This window comes from Taurulus bubalis (genome assembly GCF_910589615.1).
Source record: "Taurulus bubalis genome assembly, chromosome: 6".
Classification (NCBI taxonomy): domain Eukaryota; kingdom Metazoa; phylum Chordata; class Actinopteri; order Perciformes; family Cottidae; genus Taurulus; species Taurulus bubalis.
In genome coordinates, this window is record NC_136594.1 from 10,869,330 (window position 1) to 10,882,639 (window position 13,310).

Here is a 13,310-nt window from a genome sequence, read left to right on the forward strand (position 1 = left end):
ACGCTCAGAAGACGGCAAAACCAAGTATTATATAGCTTTCTTTGAAGAGTGGGAAATACCAGTTGTTATGCTTCCCCAAAATAAGCAGAGCAGCACACTGTGGGTTTGTACCTTCAATTTTTCTCCTTGTACAAATAAAACTAAACATGGGGGAAACGCAAACACACACAGCCATGCATGAGCACACAGGAAAACTCTTTTAGATTCAGGGGCACACTGTATACATGAAAAAAAGCCTCAGTGACTTACTGTACTTGTACACGCGTACACACACAACACACACATGGCAAACCACTTCCTAACCCTCCACCGCTAACTAGAGTGTAGCAGCCTGAGAGTTATGTCCCTCCTCTGGCTGCTCTTCTCGTAATTGTCGGCTGGCTGCGGCCTCAGCCACCGCGCTTGCCTTGCTCAGAAGCCTGCGGGACAACACAGCCGGCCAGCCACCTGTGAGGTAGGCTGGCTGGCCTGTTGCCAAAACAGAAAGCAGATATGAAAGAGAGTACCTGTGAAGGCGTCACACTCGAGTGCAAAACCATACACACCGACACTTGCGCACGCACACACCAAAGGAGGGATAATTCCCTCGGCCACATGAAAGCGGGAGGCGGTGGGCAGAGCGCCAGGCAGCGCTACCTGGAGACAAAGGAGCAGCACCTCTGGGGGGGGGGTTGATGTTCATCTGGGATTCAACATGCTGATGGATCCTGCCTGTGAGGGGGAGAGGCAGTGTTTGTGTGTGTGTGTGTGTGTGTGTGTGTGTGTGTGTGTGTGTGTGTGTGTGTGTGTGTGTGTGTGTGTGTGTGTGTGTGTGAGCAGATGAATATATTTGAGCCTGCGAGCGATGTGTGCTCCCAGCATGCTGCAGCTTCGTAGTCTGCAATTAATCTCTCCGACATCAGGCCTTCCCCCAGAGGGGGCAGATTTCTCTCTGCTGCTACTGATCTCCGCCGCGCGGCGGGCCCGGGGGCGTGTGGGCGGTCTGGGAGCTCACCCAGTCTACTCAGGCAGGAGGGGGATCCACCTGAGACGCGAGCCACGGCACAGCTCACCTGGCTTGGCAGGGGAGATAGTGTGATGTTAGATTAGTTGTGATCGTTGGCTAATTAAGCGTAAGAAAGCAAGTTAAGCAATGTCATGACACGTTTATTTTCCTCGTCATTATCCTCTTCCCATGCAGCCTTTTGTCGTTATAACTATCTGCTCTTTTGTCTGACCTCATGGGGAAAGTAAAAGTTTCATTCGTGAACTATAATAAATACATTATTATTGTAAAGTGAAAACTTTGTCTCTTCAAAGAACGACTTTTCTTTTTTTTAGGATGTACGTCAAACACTGTGGGTTTTGCTTTGATGACGATGCATTGTGACATTATCCGATGGGTTTAAAAAGGGCTTTTAGGAGTCCCTCCAGAGCTGGATGGGGTCTCAACTCTTCTCTTTTTCTTTAAATGATCTGACAACATGAGAACCACCAGGAGTGGAGCCACACAGTTTTCAAAAACCAGCAAAGGAAGACAAGAGATATAAATATAGTTGTCGGTATTTGTACAGTATATTTCATCTATTATACTTTGTACATTACACACACGTTTATATTTGACAAAGCTTTAGAATTAAATCGGTATTTGATAAATGTAGAAAGTTGAAATGACATCACTAGCTCACAGGGACCAACCAAATTGAAATTGTTTGTTTGAGTTGCAGGAATTATTCAATTCATCGATTTGTTGATTGCCAGAAAATGTATTTGCACCAACTTTGTTAACCTTCTTTTCTTGCATTACATTTTAGCAAATCAAATATTATTGGGTTTTGGATTGTTTGTTGAACAAACTGCCTTTCAATGTTTTACAGACAAAAAAATTAGATGAAGTTTAGTCAAACAGTTCATAGAAGACGATAAAGACCAGCACATTTACAAGGCTGACACAAGAGTGGCCTGAAACGATGAATTGATGATCAAACTTGTCCCTAATAATTTTTCTTTAAATGCATTAATCTACTAATTTGTCCAGCTCTTGTTCCAAGATACAGCTGGTAACCAAACACTGACAAGAGCATGGTCACTAAAATCTCATCAACTTGCCACTGGCAAAAAAAAATCCAGTGATCTGATCTTATTACCTTTTACCAACCTTCTACCAACCTGTGGTAAAAGGTTGGCATTATGGATGAGCAGCGACCTTTGCAGAGTTACATAATCTAATCAAGAACCCTCCCCAAAAAAAGGATGCTGCTCTGGAAAAACCTTGGTTCTGTTTCACGTATACGGTACAGCTGACTGACAGTACCGGTGGAAACGCCGCTGCATCTGCTGGTGGCAGATAATCCTGTGTTTATGTTTGCATGTGTATATCCTGAAACATGCACAGTGTCACTCCACATCACTACAAAGAACCTGTGATGTTAGGATTACCACATCCAAGCCACGCGACGCTTTTGGTTTCATGCGGTGGGACGTCGGTTGGCTGCTGCGCACCACCAGCCTCTGTACTGTCCTAATGATGTTGTCTGAGCACCGAGAGGTGGAGATGTGGGGGGACGCGGAGGAGGATGGAGGGGGTGGGGAGTGGGGGGGGGGGGTGTTACTTATCTCCACTGCTCCGCAGCATTTCTCTTAATTAAAACTCCTATCTGTGTCTTTGAAGTTCATAATGAGTCAGTTTGGTTACGCGGAGGAACAGGGAGAAAATAAGGCCAGGGCTGATATCTACGCTGTTATTTCTCCACCTCTGATTCCTCCCGCTTTTTTCCCGACACCATATTGAATGTATGTTGTTGCGTGTTATGCCGGAGCACGAGTATGTAACGCGTTGCTGTGGCGCCTCTTCTTCAGTCATTTACATGAAAACGAGCGAGAGGAGTGACGACGTAAGAAATGAGGCCGATAAAAAGGAGCCGGTGCCGCTCATTTTTCATTATAGGATGTGAATGGGTTTAATCTTATCACTGGCTGCTCCTCACAGCTTGTGCTGATCTCTCTCTCTCTCGCTGCACACTCCTGCTTTCACAGGCCTTTCAGATTACAGTCAAATATTACAGCCCGTGACCAATCTCCAATTAACCAAATGTTGTAGGGGTATAGTATCACCCTTGGCTCCTTTCATGCTCCTTTAACGCCTTTTCAAGGGGCATGAATATTTTTCACTTCTGTACTATGAAATATCGTTCTGTTAAAGCCTCCTTACTCTTCCGCACGGCACCGATGGAAGCTTAACCTAAATAAATCAGTCTTCCTGTAATGTATTCCTAAATCAGCTTGGAATTAATTGAACCTCAAGATTGTATTCCAATCAAGTAAATTACCACAGCATCACCGTTTTGAAAGGCTGACCAAGGAAGTTGAGTGCCTCTAATTTCCTCTCACGCTATGAGGCGTTATCAAGCGTTAGATGGGCTGATGTTTGGACAACATGCTCTTTTTAGCTGGTTTACATCTCTCTTTGTGGGCCTTTTGCGTGCTTTGGCAGCCGTCACTGCGCCGTCTTTATGACGGCCATGGCTGGAGGATGTTTTCGGGTTGTGCGTTGCTGTGACCTCACGTCCACGCCATTCTCGTAATATCTCAAGGGAACCTAGAGCAGATTTCTTCACATTTGGCACAAACATCCACCTGGACTCAAGGATGAACTGATTAGATTTTGGCGGTCAAAGGTCAAGGTCACTGTGACCTCTCAAGGACTCAAGAACTGTTATGCTAACTATGACAAATTCACACACATGTCTAATAGGATACAATTATGAAGTGATGGCAGACATGGATGCAAACTACAACTCTAGTTTTTGTATTAATCTCAATCTACCCTTTCTCTCGTGTTCGTGCTTCTCCATCCTGGTCATATGCTGCCTGTGTTTTAAAACAAATAGGAAAATAATGAGAGGCTGAACATTATGGGTAGAATAAATCACAGAGAAGCAGGCGGGTCCAGTCACGACAACCAAGACGCAAACTGCTTTGCCAACATTGGCGTTGATGAATAGATTGCAGTCTCTCTGGCTGGGAGACTATAAATGTTTTTACAATGTGTGCTGTGATTTGTTGACCTGCACGAGTTTGCTGCAAGCAAACAAAAGTTTTGTACAGATAGATTTTTCTCCTCAACTGCTTCTCTTCTCTTTTCCTTTTGTTTTGGCTCACCTCGGAGATAACCTGAAGACTTTATTTGTTTCCCTTCACTTCTCTCTTAAACTTCAGTTACTCAAAGCTGGTCTCTTCTCTATTTTCATCCGAGCAAAGGAAATCAGCACCTTCATTTCTAGATACATTCAGACTCCAGAAAGCAAGTTTTTTTTATTTTTTATTTCTCCTTCTTTTCCTTGAGTCGAGGAAACTTCAAACAAACACCCAGATAGTGTGAAGCACGTTTGATGTCAGCAGGGACAAACACTGCAGCTGGGACTGATGTAAAGTTGGGAGAAGGTGTGCTAAGAAGCTCAATATGAGAGAGACGATGGGCTTGTACATCATATGTGGCAAAATGGTGTCTTTGTGTTTTGAAATGAGAGTTTAGATTCAATTCATAATATCATTGAATTTAGCTGAGAAATAAGCCTCTGTGTGCCTCTGTGTGTTTGTCATCAGTGACAAAACACTGACTTACATAGACGTCTATGTCGCTTTATAAAGACTGATGGCTGTGGGCATGAAGGCTGTGAGAGTGTTTGGGCTTTCTGGCAATAGGTTTCCTGTTTGAACTTCCATAAAATAGAGTTATGTGGCTTTTGATTGCTAATTTAATAGTGTTCCATGACTTTTGCTCTGCTTCAAAGGCAGATTTGATCAGTTGCAACCACTGGAGTTTCATTTTTTAAATTCTTGAACTGATGATTGTGTGTCATGGTGCTGTAAATCTATACAACAGGCTATGAACACCACATGTAGAACGTTTTAATTATTCCTAATAAAGCTCTGGCTCTATAAATTAAATACACACTTACACTCACACACATGCAAAGCTTTGAAAGATGATCATGGATTCTCCTTAAAGCAGTATTAATAGATTTGTGTCCACCTGGGGGCAGCAGAACAAGCTGTCAACACAACACAAACATATTACCGCCTCTTTTTTTTTAAAGCAAGTTGTATATTTACACTTTTCAGAAATATAGTATTAATAGCATTCATGTTTCTGGACACTATGAATATGAATCCAATCTTCTTCCTTTGAGCTCCACTATTGGCCTTCACTCAAGCATGTCTCTTTAGCTGCTGAATGCTTCCCTGTGTTCACCATCTAGTCGCACCCTTTGTCTATTTGCTGTTTGCTGCAGTGAAGGTAACTACAGAGAGATTTTAGTGCTTTGTCACTGCAGCGGTGGGAGTGACCAAAAATCACAAAGGGTAACACTTTATTTACACGGTAGTATAGTTTCTGACATGACATGTATGACAGTGAAAATGGTGTTTCATTGTTAGCCTTTCAATTATTAATTCCAATTAATTATAACATGACATATTAATAGTATTTTAGCAGGTCAGCTGAGTTTGCATGAGTGTAAAATGTGTCTTAATGTGTATTTATAATTTAGGGACAAGCAAACCATTTAACAAATGACTAGAATTATTTTTTTTTCTCCTGTAAAAATAAAATAAAATGAATGTTTAATTTAATGCCCTGACAAAGACATACATGGGTCAAAACACATTTGCTCTTTTAATGTTTTAGCTACTATAATAAAGACACTTTAATATTTCATCCCTCATTTTTCTTCGATTATTTTCGTGCCTGGATGACTTTCCTGTTTAGCCTGATTTTTTTTCTCCAGTTTTCCAAGAGCGCTTGCCACATTTTGGTCTACAGTTTACTACACAGAGCAACCAGTTATCTCTCATTCTTAGGAAATTATTAAGAAACTGCAAGACCCGGAAAATAAAAGCTTACTCTGTAAAGTTGCTTGCCGTAAAAACCAAAACAATAAGCTGGCAGAAGTTAAAATGCTCTGTCGAGATCTGCCACTAAACATGAGACTTTTCACAATGCACATCGTCATTTAAGCCGTTCATAATACAACATTTTAAAAAGCAGCTGCGTAGCTTTAATATGATCAACTTTAATCGCAAAATAAAAGCAGAAATGCAGGAGCAGATGGAGGCAAAGTTGACGTAATTATCGCAGATATCTCAAAGGCCAGGGCTTGAGCCGATACCAGACTTTCCAGCACCTCTATTACTGACACACACAGCCCGGGGCCTGGAAATTGCCTTTCTGTGTCCAGAGGCAGAATTCGCTGGAGCATCTTGAGAAAGTGCATCTGCAAGGGCACAGACGTCCTCTTCAGGTGTAAACCTTTGATCCTCAAGAGACCCCCACCTTTCTCTTACCCCTTAGGTACAGGCATCAGTGTAATTGAAGATCATTACCAACCTACAATGCAACCCTCTTAGGGACCGTCTCATAATGGAAATGAATTGTGTGGCGCAGGGCAGCTCACAACAGCAGAAAATGGAAGCCAAGAGGTAGATGGAGCGAGGGATGTATTCCAAATTGAAATGAAGTGGAAATTCTCTGTCCGTGGTGCCATTGGTTAGCCAAGGAGCCGAAACGAGCAAGATTACTGGCTTACATTTGTAGCTCCTCAGTGTTTTTGTTTTGTTTCGCTGAAGTGGGGTGGTATAGGGGGGCTGTGTGTGTGTGTGTGTGTGTGTGTGCACTTCAAAAGAATTTGAAACAAACCTAATTCATCTGAAGCGTAGGATGAGCTGGTAAGAAAGATGAAAGATGAAAGTGAGTTGGCATGGAAACAGAAAGCACATCAGTGCTCGCTGGCACACAAAAGGGTTGCCTGTGTTGCATTTCTGCGGGAAGGGATCCAGAGAGGCTTCAAGTGCTATCGTGACCTTACAAACAAAATTAGTCAATTATGACTAACTAGTGTGCTCAATTTGCACTTTTTTGTGAGACCGTGCTTATCATATCTTTCTCTATTTTTACATAGGCCTATAATCTGGGGCATAGAATCAACATTTTTGTTACACACCTTCGAGTATATTTCCTCCACACCTGTTATGTTGGAGTGTTACTGATCAACATGAGAGCACATTCAAGGTTCCCAAAAAAACTCTAAAGCTCCTGCCATCTCTGTTTCACACTTTCTTTCAACCCCTGGCTGTCCCCATCTCTGTTTATCACATTTCATCTCACCGTCGCAGGTGAAGTATTAATTGGCAAGCAGTTTGAGCCCATATATCTTTTCTCTCTATTTGATCTTAAATAGGGGAATTCCACAAGTTGCTAATGCGCAGACCTCCAGTGCTGCTGTTTCTGCCACTGCAAACACACACACACACACACGGCAAGGCAAGTGTATTTGCATAGCACGTTTCAACAGCAAGGTGATTCAAAGTGCTTCACATAAAACCATTAAAAGGATCAAAACATAATGCAGAGAAAACAGGACACACACACACACACACACACACACACACACACACACACACACACACAGGCATATGCATGCACAGTACATAACATAGAAACACAAGAAAAGTCAAACCGAACATAAAGAACAGTGAAAATCTCAAAGAGAAAGTTTTTCTGCCGACTGCAGCAGCATTCACAGAACAAACGGTCCAAGTCAGGAAAAAGAACATTAAAGCAGACGATCATTTCCAGAAAAGCCAACATTGTACAACACTGTTGCCCCGAAACATTTGTGGTCAAAACATTTGAAACAAAGCCTCTAAACAGGTAAACTGCCAGGACACAGTGTTTACCATTTCATGTTTTCTCTCTGCGGAGGAGTTTGATCTTTTTCTCCTGTATATCCCGCAGTGTCACAAACACAATGCAATGTCTCGGAGCTTCAAAGGGCCATCGGTGACAGGTTCAGGGGGAAAAGATCAAATATTCATTTCACCGAATGGAAAATTAAATGAAATACAGTGAAAATAGAAAAATAAGTGCTTGTGTCACTTGTGACAGGGACTCGCTGCATAGGAAAAACCTTTGGGCTCTCCTGAGTGTATTTTTATGCTTTTGACGATCACTGTTTTTGCCTGAATTTGCTTGCACAAAGAGTTTCATCCTTAAAATGAGTTCTTTGTTTAACAGACAGACAGACGGAGAGTCTGATTTTAATTATTGCTTCCATCTAAAACCCCTTTTTCAGCCCTTTGTAAAACTTTGGGGTTTCTCACTCCTCCTTTCTCTTACTACTCACTGTAGCCGACTTTGTGTGTGAAAGATCGCAGACTTGTTTTGGCATTAATTAAAACTTTTCAGTTTGTTGCTTGTTATGGCACCAAATGTTCTCATCATATCATCATATTAACTGGCAATCCTCTCTTGGCTCACTTTTAGCTCGCTGCACACCAACAACAAAGTATCCCTTTGGGCCTCCGTGGCACGCCCAGCAAAGAACTAATTGAATTAAACTGCATTAATATGACTTACTCTATGTCCTTCCAACCAAAAAAAGAACATCGCTCTCTAATGCCCTCTTGTTTATGATTATATGGGATATTGATTTCAGCACTTTAAAGAGACACGCGTTCTATCAAATCATCAAAACAGCTGGTTGCTTGTTTACAGCGAAACCCTGCTAAATCGTAAACACAAAATAGCAAACACATGCATGCTAAACTCCCACAGCAATTTGAACACCAATCCTCAGCAAACACCCCTTTTTACTCTTTTCATGCACTTGCGGAGGATGCAACCTAATCTCTGTCCCCTTAGAGGCGAGCCGGGTTATCAGCTGAAATCTTTGCGGGCTGCGAGTCGATTGCTAGATGAGTGTGTTTCATCAATACAACAACGACAACAACGGTGTGACCTCCTGAAGCCTCCGTAGCCAAACTTCACAGAGGGAGGAGGAGCTCCCTCCACTTCTGTTAAGTGTGTGAAGAGGTGGAGGGCTTTGCTGGATTATTGGGATCCCTGCCTCGCAAGCGCACGCAAGAGCCTCTCTTAGTTGAAAGTCGAGATATGAGGAGGACCCATCGCTGCCATCATTGTTTTCCTGATGTCATCTTTTTTGTACATTTTTTTATTTGAATGTGAGCATCATTGGCCGCGGGTATGCTGAAGATCTGAATGATGTTTTTTTTAATCCTACAGCACAAAAGCAATCATAACACCAAACACCAGAAGAGCCAGGATCAAATCCCCTCCCCTTTTTCCCTCATGCCGTCCCCCTTGGTCTCTTCTTCCTCATTCTGTGCCATATCATTCCTTCTTCCCTTTACATTTTGTGTACGTGTGGATGCGTCTGAATTGTGAGAGACTGCTCCAGCAGAGTAGAAAGCGGAAGGGAGACCAGCCGGCACATGTTGAAAGGCATGGCTGCTCTTTAATGTGGCTCCAGCTCTGGAGTCCTGGGCCTAATGAGGTGCTGTGGAGCTGCGCTGCTCCATCGCCTACACACCAGCAGCCCACATACTGCCACCGCTGCACCATTCAGGATCATTAAGGAGATGCTGCCAAATTCCTCTAGGGACCCTGAAAGAAAAGAATGAAGAAAAAAAAAAAATCAAGATTGGCAAACCGGAGGCATTTGGGTGAGAAGTACGCTCCAGTTGCCAGCAGCTACACCCTACAGCCAGCACACAGGCGTTCACTCAATGCACACGTATTCCTGACCAACACTCAGCAGTAACTGGAGCATCTGTCTGCTCCAGTGAGGTGAATGATGCCAGGCGGGGCATATAAGATCAGCTGAGACAGGGCCGGGTGTCGTTTAGATTTGCTAAGTTCTGCTTCTGATTGCGTTCTGTTTCTTGGTCTTCATTTTCAGCAGGTTTGAGCAACCGTAAAAATGAATTGGATATAAATGGGCAGATGTTTTGGTGAAAGGGTCAAAGAAAACTTTCATATTCTATACCTAAAGTTGAATGTTCACCGTTCAATGTTTTACAGAAGTGAGTCTGTCTGTTGTTACCTCAATGAATCAATATTTTAGTCTTTAGTGTGTCCAAAAATAGTGAAGATTTCTCTTTACAAATCCAACAGGATTAAGGGTCCGTCTCCAAATTGCTTTTTTTGTCCAACCAACCGTCCAAAACCAAGAGGAATTAATCTGATAAATAAATGCAGCAAATCCTGACTTCAGAAACTGGAGAATGTTGAGCGACCTAAACAATGAAAGGATTATCCAAATAATGGCAGATACATTTTATGTCAGAAGAGTAATTGATCAACAAGTCGGTTTAGCTCTAATGACTACGTTGCATGCTGCAGGAAAATGCTTCCTCACACTTGAGAGCAAATATTGTTCTGTATCACGACTGTCTTTTGTAAAGCCGAGCACTTTTGAGCCTGAGCTCCTGTCTGCAATAATGTAAACATTCACATAAGATAAGATATTCTTTTATTAGACCCGCAGAGGGGAAATTGCAGGATTACAGCAGCAGACAGGTAAAGTGCAGACAAGAGACACATAGTAAAATTAAATTGAAAAAAAAACAAGTAATATAAATAAACAGTAGTACAGTAATAAAAACAGTAAAGAATCCACAATAGCAATATTATATATACAGACAGAATGCCATGTATTTAAACATGTGTTTATATTGCACCAGTTGAAGTGACACATGTTAACACATTCATATGCAGTGATGAAGATGATAGCGCAGTGGGTTCACTTTGCTCTCACAAATCAATAAATATGCTCCATAATAAATCCCGGGTTCTTACGTATTTGGAACAGATTGCAGTTGAGATGCGTTTCATGATATCCAATGCAAAGTTCAACATTTTTTCAGGATTTTACATATTGAAATGTATTACTCTCAATCACGAATGTACTAGACATAGATGATTATGTTTAGAACTGACACACAAAATGATCAGGGAGATTATTCGGCCCAAATTCTGACTCCTCATTGACATATGCTGATCTAATCTGATTGGATCCCAATGACAGATAATGCCAGATCTGATCTCATAGTGGACAGACTTGACAGTTAATGTGTCCTAGCATGATCGGATGACAAAAGTCACAAAGAAAAAATAAGTGGAACCGCGGCCTTAGTGTCAGCTTTTCCTGGTCTTTGGCATTATGGCTAATGTAGTCTTTATGCTGTTACCATTACCTAATGTGTAAATGACAATAGAATACTCCATATGGTACTTTACTCTAAAGGTAAAATAAAGGTATCGGGTTGGTAATCCTCTTTAAAAATATTTTTGACACAGCTGCGAGTACTAACAATAGCCATATTCGTTGTTTATGTTCAGAATGATAATTTGGGTGGGAGTGGCTCTGGAGGAACCAAGTGTTGCCGACTTGGTGACTTTCCTGCTAGATTTAGCAACTAGCTGCTTTCATTGGAAAGAGTTGGCAATAGTGGGCTGGGTTTTTCGGTTGGACAATTCTTAGAATCTAGCATACTCTTGCTAATTTCTCAAGATCACTGACCCCAGCATTATCAACTTCCTTGAACTATTTTGATATCTTATAATCTTTCACTTGAACACAATACATTCACAACTTCCACTCAGGGATAATATGGGCATCAGCACAACTTTAATTAATACAAAGAGTGGGCCGAGCAGTTGACCTAGGGGCTTTGATAGAGCTCACTTACTAATAAAACTAACTTTATAATGTCCAGCTCCCTCCACCTATGTGTTGGATTGGCTCATTTGCTGTACAGTAACTGTGGAGGTTCTGGGTCATCAACATCTTTGTCACACATTGTTATGTAGATGTTGTTCTGTAGGAGCAGATGAGGGCTGCGTTTCCAAAATAGACATTTTGGTCGCTGTGAGTGTGTTGTTGAATATTTACTATAAAATATATAATTTCTTCTTTTTTAAAGAGGTTTCATGTTTCAATTCCTCTCTCATCCCATCTCAAGTGTTACGCAAAACAACTCTAGTTTTAATGCTATTGGTTTTAAAAGATTCCCACACATGTGTAGATGTAGCGATTCCTTTTTGTGGGAACTGTTTTTAATATTATGAGACTTTTCTTTTTCTCACAAAAAAGAGCAAAACAAAACAGAACAGAAGTTCTCTTTTATGCCTCATAATAAAAGTTAAAAACATGTTTTAATAATGATTGCACCATCACCACTGCATAACATAACAGTATCTTGATAACAACGGCAGTTCCAACATCAAAGTGTGGGAATGAAAAAAGTAAAAAAAATCCTGAGCAGGAAATATTGGTGCAGTTATGTGTATGTCTGTGTATGCATGTGATGCTGCTGCTGCTGTGTGACAGCGGCATACCGCCCAACGAACAGGATGAATAATCCCCAACACCATCAAAGGGTCCTCAAGTAGGGAGCTCAGGCCATGACAGCGGCACTACAGCGAGTCTTCTAGCCTGTCTCATACCCCCTGGGGACAGCAGAGGCCGAGGAGAAAGGGGAGAGAAATGGAGAAATGACGGGAGAAGAGAATGGGAAGGAGCCGAGAGGGTATATTGGAAAGGGAGAAAAAAGTGTTGGTTGTAGAGGAGAAGACAACGTGAGCTGCTGTAAGTTTAAGAGCATTTATGAACTGTTCCTCTGAGTGATGGAGAGAAAGTGTAGTAGATAGTGGTGCGTCCCAGCCGATTGGAGCCCCGACATAGCATGCAGTGTTACGGATGACCAGCTTAAATCATACCCAAAGTTCAAAGTGACAATTTCATTTTCAGGGATAATATTGGAGTGCCAAAAAACACAACAAAAAAAACATGAATAAAATCCTGGAACTTTAGAATTGTGTTTATTATTAGTTGTGCAGACAAGTTATTATCTTTGCACAAAAGATAAAGTTGATACACAACTTGGTAGATAATATATAGATAATAGTCACATTATTTATTATCTTGTGTGCGCAGGATATTTTTCAGGACTTTGGGTGTGAACAACATACGACACCTTCTACCCTTTTGACCCTGGATTCAAATAAAAAGGAACCAAATACACCCCCCCCCCCAGAAAATAAAACCAAATTAAAACCAAATAAGGAAACCCCTCAAAATGGAGAAATGGAGGAGCAACAGCAGAGGGAACACTCATCCAGAGTAGACATACCAGACTTATGGCGAGTCAAACAATCTGATCTAACTTTGTGATAGATCAGGAGGAACGGGCTACGAAGGGTCAATATGACAGAATACATTTCAACTATGTGTCCACTGTGTATGTTTTGTCTTCATGCTTGTTCTCTCTCGTTTGTTTTTTAACTAGTATCCTGTTAATAATTATCACATCTTTTCTTTATGACGTCCCCATCTCTGTAAGCTTCAAATGCTCTCCTCTCCTCTTGGCATCAGTGCGTTACTGGCCTGTCTGACAGGGAAATACAGTGGATCACAGCTGGCTCGATGCCCACAGATAGAGCGGCTCCCCAGCGTCCTCACACCACCGCC